General features: G+C 32.5%; 1 pseudogene across 2 annotated transcripts; it reads left to right on the forward strand.

Annotated features, from left to right (window-relative positions):
• Positions 1-1757: 1757 nt before the first annotated feature.
• Positions 1758-3293, forward strand: LOC149546228 (dirigent protein 1 pseudogene; annotated as a pseudogene). 2 transcript variants are annotated; one of them, XR_016354339.1, is made up of 2 exons: positions 1758-2424; positions 2541-3293. The product of XR_016354339.1 is annotated as a dirigent protein 1 pseudogene, transcript variant X1 (transcript). The 2 variants fall into 2 exon arrangements; XR_016354340.1 differs by having other exon boundaries at positions 3144-3293.
• Positions 3294-9294: the final 6001 nt, after the last annotated feature.

Raw genomic sequence — 9294 nt, forward strand, 5'->3', positions numbered from 1 at the left:
GTATATATTAGGGTAAAAATTTGTTGTGCCGTATTGATTGACAGGTTAAATTCTTATAAAATTGTCAATATAATACTTGATTTTATTAATAAACCGTCAATAATTAAAATATTAATATGCAAAATATAAGCTTAGAAACTTTCTAAAGTTAAAATATATTGTTAATTTATAATTGTTTTGTAGAAACTTATTTTATTTTATAAAATATATACATTTAGAAACTTCCTCAATTTTTGTATATATTACTAATTTATACATATGTATTGATTAAATATTAAAATTTACAAAAATTATTAAATTTATTAAAAATAAAATGACAACCAATATTTATTATAAAACTTAAAATGAATGGTATTATCATGACCAACAGTCATAAAAAATACTCATGACAGGCAGGGTGACCGTCAAATCCAGGCTTGATCTAGAGCATATGCATCGACATAAACATTGTACCTTCCGGTACAAGTGCTAGTTAGTTAAAAATAAAAATTACCAATCCTATAGGATACTTGTTGCATGCACAAAAGAATGCAACTACTAATTAATGGACGTGTTGGATGTTCTTTTATAATCCACTTACAACATCTCTTATCATAATCTTGGTGTTGCTCATTGATCTAACACTTACCATAATATAAACAAAAATACAAAGTCCTTAATTAAAAAACTTAGGCAGGGGTCCCATGGGAGGGTCTTGGACTCTATTTTTGTGGATCAGGATCCCAGAAATTTTTTTTAAGGGGTGCTAAGGCTAGGGTTCCATGGGCACCGACTTTCTTAAAAGTAGAGCAGGTGCCATTGAGATTTTTTAGGCATATTTAATAAGAGAAGTGGTCCTACGGATTTATATGTGAATCCACTTTAAAAATTAGCTCCTAAATTCAAGGAAGATGATTGTCTCATGAATTTTGATTTTTTTTTTTTAATTTCTTCGTAAATTTGTTTAGTGGGATTATTTCATTTTGGTGGAAAATTAAGAGTAGGTTGTTGACAAATGACATAAATCTTCCCTAAGCTAGGGCCCCACCCCATTTTCACCCGTTAAAATTGAGAGGGCTAAAATTTGGAGCTCTTATTTGTAGGAAAAGATTACAATTAAAGCTTTAGCCCCTTCTAAAAAATTACAATGGAGCCACCCACTCCACAAAAATAGAGCCCAAACCCCTCCCATGGGACCCCTGCCTAAAAAGGAGCTCTGACTTTTTAATCCCTGTGGACAAAGGACGCACCATCTTAAGGAATAATCCTCCATTTGTCAACAACCTACTCTTCATTTTTCCACCAAAATGAAGTAATTCTACCCAATAATTTTATGAAGAAATATAACTTTTTATTTTCAAAATTCACGAGACAACAACCTTCCCGAAACCAGATTTCTAAATATTTGAAAAAAAACAGAAGATGCACTTGTGATGTGAATATCAGGATTTAACTGTGTGATTTTTGAGTCAAACTCGATAACCCATGTTTCATGAGTAGTGATTCAACATGAATCCATCTCTCATGAGAATAAATGGAACACTTAGCACTCATTGGATCTAGGTGATGCTCGCAGGGGTGAAACACCGGAACTTCCCGGGAGGTCACTTATTAAATTTATAAGAAAGCTTCCTTTTAAATATTCTGAAAAAAACTTAAAGAACAGCGGCTCTATTTTTAAGAAAGCAGTACCCATGGGACCCAGCCTTAGGGCAGCAATATTGTCGTCGATTATTCTTAATCAGATAGTACCATACAGTCAACGGAATATAGGGTTAAAGTAAAAACCTAATGCGGTGGGATTCATATCTGAAAAAGAAGCCCGAAGTTATCCAAGAAGATTTTAACAGAGTTTGAAGGTCTTGTGTTTAAGAATTGCAAGATGAGAAAAATGGTTATAAATTCTCTGTTTCTGCTGTCTCTTGCTCTTCTCGTCACAATGGGTATACAATCAAAGGAGGTGAAGAAAACCCAGTTGCAGTTTTACATGCATGACATTGTCAAGGCCAGAAATGCAACAGCAGTGAAAGTAACACCAGGTTTACCAACAGCATTTGGGATGATATATGTGATGGATGATCCTCTGACAGAAGGCCCCCAACACAACTCAAGGGCACTTGGTAGAGCTACAGGAATGTATTTATCTGACTCTTTGAAAGATATCAGTGTGCTCATGGTCTTTACAGTTGTATTTGAACAGGGTATGTACAATGGTAGTACTCTCAGTTTTCAGGGCCAGGACAGTGTGTTCTTAAAACAAAGGGAGTTATCTGTTGTTGGAGGAACGGGACTTCTTAGGTTTGTTACAGGTCATGCTATCATGCAGACCCACTACTCCCAAGGTCTAAATGCTGTGCTCAGGTTCAATGTTACAGTTGTTCACTGATCATTTCAAATCAAGCAAGTATGAAATCATTAGGCATGTCTACAATAGTAATGAATAAGGTAGAGGGTTTCTTCTCTTTTACTATTTGAGTTTTCCATAACTCATGAGAAAAAAAAAATTTAGATTTTGAAGATATTCAGCTAATTATCAAAACTATATCTGATGGCCTTGACAGATGTTTTTTGAAAGGCCATGTAGGGGAAGAGATGCAGTAGCCAAAACTATATCTGATGGTCTTGACAGTTGTTTTTGAAAAGGTCATGTAGGGGAAGAGATCCAGTGATCGTTTGGGATTAGAGGTATGATTGTGATAGAGTAGATGTCATAGATACCGTCAATAACATGTACATTGTAATAGTTGATATTTTTTAGCTTTGTTTACTACTATTGGGACATTTTATAATGACTGTGGGGACATTTCACTACAAGTCGTGGTGTCTGGTGTTTTTTTGGCGAGTGGCTATTGGGGGGTGAAGGGTGAACATAAATGTTATCAGATGAGTGTTCTAAAATAGTATGACACTTTTGAACCACTTTGCACTCTCTTTATAAGAGATTCTGAATACCCAAATGTGGAAACCTTAGCTTTAAGCTCTTGAGTTATCTACAAAGGTGCACCAAAATATTTGCCTAATTCCACTTATGATTTAGGAAGTCTGAATGTACGAAGTTAGTCTGAATGACTACTGGATCTCTTCCCCCATAATGAAATTACTCTGAGTTTCCAGGGCCAGGATAATTGTTCATGAAACAAAGGAATATTTCTGTTGCTTTGCAGGTCATGCTATCATGGAGACCCACTACACTTCAGAACTCAATGCTGTGCTCAGGTTCAACGTCACTGTTGTTCACTTGTCATTTCAAATCAAGAAAATATAATGTGTATTCATGTCCATCATAATGTATAAGATAGAGATTCTCTTTTGTATAGGGTATTTTCTGTATTCTTTACTCTGAGTTTTGATTGTGCAATGTTTTTTATTACATTATGTGTTCCATCATCAGGATGTAACTATACTATATGATTTATTGTCAGAATATGATGAGGATGGATCATGTAGTGTGATCTAAAATATTGATGTTATAAACTATCAAATAATTAAAGTATTCTGATAATAGATAAACATCGATGTTAAAAACTATCACATAATCAAATTCAAAAGAAATAATACATTGATATGGATTGTAAAAATCAGATTTTGCTAAAAGGTATTTTCCGTTTAACCTCATGGATTTTCCAAGTACTGTTGTATATATAACTTATGAAAGGATTTTGCAAAAATTGAAGATAATTAGCTGATTATCAAATCTGTAAAACAGCATATGTTCTGAACAGTTTTCAGGTTTTAAAAGTAATGGATGATAGCTTTTGATTGTGTAATCGTAATTTGCAAGCACTGGAAAACCCATGACAGGTTTTGATCTCGTGCTCTTTTTAAATTTGTTTTAACTCAATGTCAATGAAGGCTTGGCACGTAAACTTCTGCCCTGTATACACATATTGGACTTCACAGTGGAAGACAGCAAGATAGCCTACAAATATAGCAATCATTTTCATGTACTACAAACAAAATCACAACCTAATCTAAAACAAGACAATTTTGATTGACAATAAAGCAAAAAAATAAGAACAAAATCAGCAATCATTTTCATGTACTACAAACAAAATCACAACCTAATATAAAACAAGACAAAAATGGCAAGAAAATAAGAACAAAACCAGGGATAAAGTTGGCCTAGTTTCTCCACAACTTGCCAAGAAAATCGGACCCAAATCATGGATAAATTTGGCTAAGTTTCTTCCGAGCCAGTCTATTAATGGTGGACTTGCTCATTGGAAATGATATATAAAGAATTTTCATTTTCTGAGATGAAATGCATTTATATATTTGAGTGGTAAAGGGTAGTTTCCAGCGAGCACTAGAATTCTTTTGGATATTTTTCAGTAGGGAGTGTTTCATATATTTCAAAGCATGCAAGCAGACTTTGATAAAGAAAAGAGATGATTTCACGATTACAAGAGGAAAAAGCAAAAACAATAAAAAATTGGGAAAAATAATTCTTGGTTATTTTAGAAAAAGTTACAATCAATAAAAAAAAGTTATTGGAGAATAATGTTACAGCTTCTCGATAGTTTGATGAGAAGGATTCTAAGGTTGATGACCCTCTCTTGGTCAACAATAATGCTCAACTTTTAATTCTGCAACGTACAAGGGACTGAGGTGGGATCAAGAGGTTAGGCATTGTGAAAGCAAAAGACTCAGATGATCTTCAAGCAAAGGATCTTGAGTAGGGAATGAAAACTCTTGCATCTTACATTATGCAAATTTAAGGGTCCCCTCTAGATTGAACAACTAGTCTTGTAATTTTATTCTTAAGAGCGGTAATATCATTAAGTCTTTTAATTATAAGGTCAATATGGTAAAGGCAATATTTGATAAAATTAGTTGAAAGTATGCTAGAAAGTAGAATTAACAAGTTGGCTAAAGAAAGAGATTAATATGCTAAAGGGCTAACTGGTTTCAAACTTAAGTACTACAAAATTGATTAGAATATAACTTTGAGGCACATCACTAATAAAAAAAAAATAGAAGAAGACTTTTGTTGCTTTGTAGATTTCAAAATGGCTTTTGACATGAACCCTAGAGACAAGCTTTATCACAAGATAGGGGATATTGAGGTTCCTTGATACCTTAGACTAGTATATAGAATGTAAGAGGAGGTAAAAATCAAAATCAGAACTTCTAGTGGGGTGGGCATTGGAGTATGTCGTGTGAATACCTCTAGCATAGGGAGAAAAAAGTACAACTTCAATTGACATCTTTGAATGTTTTAGGAGAGATATAGGGATCAAGCAAGGGGACCTTTTGTCCCCTATCCTTTTTTTTATCATATATTAACAAACTTGAAGAGTGGTTAAACTTACAAGGTTGTGGATAAGCTCCTCAAACGTTCTTAAGACAGGGTTTAAGGAGAAACTAAAAGTATTATATTAAAGTTCAATCTTGCTCATAGTCATCATCAAAGAGTGTATATAGGGGTTAATATATCTTGAAGAGCCAAAACTATAATTTCTTAATTAAGAATTAACTCTAATCAACTTTGTTGTGATACTGGGCGTTGGAAAAGTCCAAAAGAAGCATGTGAAGAAAGATTGTATTTTTCCACTTATAGAAAGTAGAAACAAAAAAATATTTCATTTTAGAGTGTCATGACTTCATGGGCATTAAGGATAGTTTTATAAATATATCGAGAACTAACTCTTAAGTCAACTTATTCAGCAAGGGGATAGTTGAGCATTTTCGAGCACTCACCGTCAAGTTGCATAAGAAAATGGTTAAAATGTAGAAATCATGTTTATGAGGTAGTTTGTCTCATAGAATATCTTCAACCCCATGGATGATTGTTTCTTTCTTCTTTCTTTCATACCCGACTTTCATTTTCATTAGCAAAATTTTAAGAACATGTAATGCATTTTGAATCGCCAATGTAGGATGGTTCTTTTATCTCATTTTCTTCTCTTTTGAAAATTGTGAAATTGTACTAAAATCAATGGATATATGGTAACAATAGTCTTTTTTTTTGTACTGAAAGAATGCAAAAGATAAGAAAAAATAGATATTCAATAGGGTGTCATAGATATGGTTGCATGGCAACATAACTCTAAGGACCAATACAAAAGTTTATTGTTGTAGCAAGAACAATACAAATATGAATAATTACTCCTATATTGTGCCTTTTTAAATTTTATAACATAGATAATTTGATCATTTAGCATGGACTATACAAATATGATCTCTTGAAATAGTGACCAACCAAGACAAAATGGTACAAATCAAGTATAGACTAGCAAGGACATTATCAAGAACAAAAAAAATGATAATTAATCTTTGAAAGAGGACATTAAGCTTTGTGTCATGACAATCTTCTTTAAACCTTGAGAAATGCATAGCTTCTTGTTAGTAAGCAGCAAATTCACTTTGTGTTTTATGTTTTGAATTTGGAGGTGCACCTTTAATGCCAAAAATCAAGAGAAAAGAGAAGTCAAAAAATAAAATATGTTGGAGTAAACCTTTAAAATCGTGAACTCCCCTTGACCACCCTCAATATTATTAAAGATTATTTTATATTTGTTTCTCAATAAATGCAATAAAATGGCATATTAAACTATATCAACAATAATATTACCATGCATATCAACCCCAAGCAAGGCCTCTTCCACATAAGTTTATATTCAAAAATGGTTGTAAATCATGATACATAGAATTTCATTGTTTCTTAACACACTAGCAGCTCCAAAAGGCATGCTTAATATCTTTATGTCACTAGCAAAGGGGGTAATTAGTGGGTTGGATCATTATACACTTTAACATATTGCCAATGGGAAACATGCAATACAAAATCTTCCAAGCCATTAATTGAGCCTCAACAGTAATTTTTATTTCTTTATTTGAACGAAGAGCTTTGCTAAAAAAAAATTACTAAATTTGTACTTTGTTTGATTCTTAAATGAGATTTCAATGATAGATTGTTTTTTTAAAAATAACTTTCTTTTTAAGAAAAAGAGAAGAAAGGATGATCAGATAAACATAGCCATTCTTTGAAACATTTGCATAGGAGTACGTAATTCCATAGATAGTTCTAGAAGCACTAAAGTTTGAGCAAAAATCACAAATGATTTGCATTTTTTATTGAACTTAAAATTAGATTTAACAGTGTGCGAATGTAAAATCCCAAAGATCCCTAACCTTATTTCTTTCTTTTTTATGCAAAAAGTAATACTGCTTTGAGAAACTTAAAGCCAAGGACAACCTGTGGTACAAAATATGCTTATTCCACCATAAAGACAAAGTGGGGAAATTGAATCAATGTTGAAGTGAGGCATCCCTCTACTTTAAGAGTATAGTTGGCACATTTCCAACCCTTCTAAATTGATTGGAAAGAAGAAGATACTTTAATGGATAAAAAAGATGTATTAAAGGTGAGATTAATTTTGTTATTTATGAGGATTTTCCAATGCTCATCTTAATTTATTACTCTAACAATCCATTTAATTGGTAAACGAACTCCTTGAATCTTTGGGTCAATTATGCCAAGCCTCCTTTGCTTTTGAGTTGAATACAATGAATCCAAGAAGTTGCAATGAACCCAATATTACCATCTTGTTTAGTTTACAACAAGCATCAAAACATCTTGACTAATTCCTGATAAGCTTTTTTGTAAGGCACCCAACATGAAGAATAGTAAACATGAGTCACAAGGAAAATGTTGTTAGTCACTTAGATTTTACTAACTAAAGAAAAGAAAGAGAAAAATTTATCTTTGACACTACTAAGATACCAATACCACATATCAAAGAAAAGAATTCCAAAACCAAATGATTTCCCAAGTTACTATATAATCTCTCCATGTTTAATAAACTTTTGTTCCTGAAAGATACAATGATGGACAAACCCAACTTGTATCATCAAGAATTTGGGTTAAATACTAAGCATTATTATGACATCCAATTCAACATAACTCAAACAACCATATCCCTTAATCTTAAGGCTCCGTTAGAATAATAAAATAGGTACGTGACCATCAAGATTTTTAAATACAAAATCATGCTTCTCCATGTAATTTTAGTGACCTAAGTTTGACAGGTTTGGTTTTATTCAATGATACTTAAAATGCCTAGTGGATGATGAAGTGTCATCATGTCCTTACAATGATGTGCTTATAGTAGGTTTCTTTTTTCAGAGAATCTCATTATCATTATTGCTTTACATTTCCTTTTTGTGGTGCACATATAATTTTATATTTGATCTTATGAACATTGCAGATTTTTCTAGAACTCCCAATGATCATAAATTTTCAAAATTTTGTGATAGAAACTATAAATTAGTTGAAGAAATTGAAGATTCATACAAAACATCATGAAATAATATTAGTGGTTGACATGGAAAACTATTTATTAATAATTAGTGACCTAATTTTAATTCCCAGTAAATGCCAAGATTTCTTTTTATGTCCTTGCAACTGGTTCTATTACCAACTATTCTCTTGTTCATAATTGCTTTGTTGTTCATGTGTGTGGTATGCATGACATGTTTTCTTATTTTTTGAATGATGCAGGATGCAACATGGCTTTTTAGTTTACACAATTTTTCGTAACTTCTCATGTAAACCTCATAAATTCTCTTTATATTATCTTAGTTTGAAGGGTGTTCCTATGCCTAGTTTCTCTTTTCTAAAAACTTTGTTCAATTTCTCTCTCAAATTTTTAGAGTGTGTGTATCATTTGAGTGAAAAAATGGATAACACTTTTGTTGTATCTTGTAAGTGCCTTGAGGAATCATTGGTAGAAGAATGCCAAAGATTGTTCTCAATAAAAGGTGAGGAGCATAGACAAGTTGCCATATAAATATTGCAACATTATTTAGTACGATCACATCTACATGATAGATTAATTTGCATGCTCCTATTGTCTTCTATGCTACTATTAGTTGGTCTTTCACATTGGGTGTTATTTAGTGGGGGTTGTAGTTGTTATGCCTCAAGATTGGGTGCAAGTGTTTGAAGGGGTCCAAGCTATTGACTTTGATTCTATCACAATCAAGTTTGACATCGTTTTGTATTTGACCAAGGAAGGATGTGAATAAAAAATGTCTCTGGCGTAGGAGATATTCAAGTCATGTGTTTCACATGATGACTTTGTGCCTATGAACATTTTTGATAGAAATAATGAAGATGAAGTTCATGCTTTGAGACTCATTCTCCATGCTTGCACTATTTGTTACTAAATTAAAAAATCTCAATTAGTAGGTGATGAGATCATTAGATATCTATGTGGATAATGTTCCATCTTTCCCTTTGGGTGAGTATTTTCAGTCTCTTGGTGTCTATTATCTTTGCTTGAGTAATTTTCATATTTTTCTATAGAGTTA

The sequence above is a fragment of the Cupressus sempervirens genome, chromosome 7, assembly GCF_028749045.1.
Source record: "Cupressus sempervirens isolate cs-2001-9-10 chromosome 7, ASM2874904v1, whole genome shotgun sequence".
Lineage (NCBI taxonomy): Eukaryota > Viridiplantae > Streptophyta > Pinopsida > Cupressales > Cupressaceae > Cupressus > Cupressus sempervirens.